At 35.2% G+C, this 1,233-nt stretch overlaps 1 non-coding gene across 1 annotated transcript; it reads right to left on the reverse strand.

Moving 5' to 3' along the window:
- Window positions 1-641: 641 nt before the first annotated feature.
- Window positions 642-728, reverse strand: TRNAS-GGA (transfer RNA serine (anticodon GGA)). Its single transcript has one exon. It is a non-coding gene; the product is annotated as a tRNA-Ser (tRNA).
- Window positions 729-1,233: the final 505 nt, after the last annotated feature.

Genomic DNA, 1,233 nt, shown 5'->3' on the forward strand with positions numbered 1-1,233 from the left:
TACAACTACTTGAGATGCGTTTGGATAACATCCTTTTTCGATTGGGTATGGCTTCGACCATTCCGGGAGCCAGGCAATTAGTTAATCATAGACATATTTTAGTTAATGGCCGTATAGTAGATATCCCAAGTTATCGCTGCAAACCCCAAGATATTATTACTATGAGGGATGAACAAAGATCCAGAGCTCTGATTCAAAATTATATGGATTCATCCCCCCACGAGGAGTTGGCAAAACATTTGAGTCTTTATTCATCCCAATATAAAGGATTAGTAAATCAAATAATAGATATTAAGTGGATCGGTTTGAAAATCAATGAGTTGCTAGTCGTAGAATATTATTCCCGTCAGACTTGAACCTAACTAAAATAACAAAGCTTTGGACAAGCCCCTTTTTTTCTTTCGCCGAAGTAAATAGATCTAAGAGGTTTGATCCGGATTTTTCTCCCATTCACGTATTACAAATGGATCAGCGGTGAGATTTTTATTCCTTGTCCATTCTTTCCGTTCCGGTATTTTCCATACCACAGCAATTAGGAATAGAGAATCTATATCAAATAAAGTACGATTGGAATACTCGTATCAATTGTTATTTGATTTGATACATTGTAGTCGGTACCGTTGGTGAATTAGGTGAAGGTACGGAGAGAGAGGGATTCGAACCCTCGGTAAACAAAAGCCTACATAGCAGTTCCAATGCTACGCCTTGAACCACTCGGCCATCTCTCCTACATAATCTTATGATTATGACCCAGAAACCGAGTGAATAGCGAGTCATTCATATTATTGTATTATTGCAATACAGGTATGACCAATCAATTCTAAATAGAAAATAGAAAACTTTTCATTAAAGAAAGATCTTCCCTCGAGGATCGAGGGATAAAAAAACATTTTTTTTCTTATCTTTTTCTTATCTTATTAAAAAGATTAAAAAAAAATAGATAGAATCTATCTATTCATGTTTGTCAAGAAGACGATCCCGTCTTATTCTTAGATTTATACTGATTAAACCAATGAATTGGAACAAGTCAACTGACCCTATTTTATACTATGGTTACATTTAGACTATTATGGTTCCATAGGAATTCCAAAATTCCTTTCTAGTTTCAGATTTCTCAACAACAATTCCTCTCATGAGCTACCCCACAATCTATTACAAATTCATGAATCGTCCCATGGATTTTTTTGATATTTCGATTGCGTGGTGTATACACACTATGCACAAAAAAATGGA

The sequence above is a fragment of the Tasmannia lanceolata genome, unplaced genomic scaffold, assembly GCF_043159265.1.
Source record: "Tasmannia lanceolata isolate RefF3 unplaced genomic scaffold, GAP_Taslan_0.1 ptg001134l, whole genome shotgun sequence".
Taxonomy (NCBI): Eukaryota; Viridiplantae; Streptophyta; class Magnoliopsida; order Canellales; family Winteraceae; genus Tasmannia; species Tasmannia lanceolata.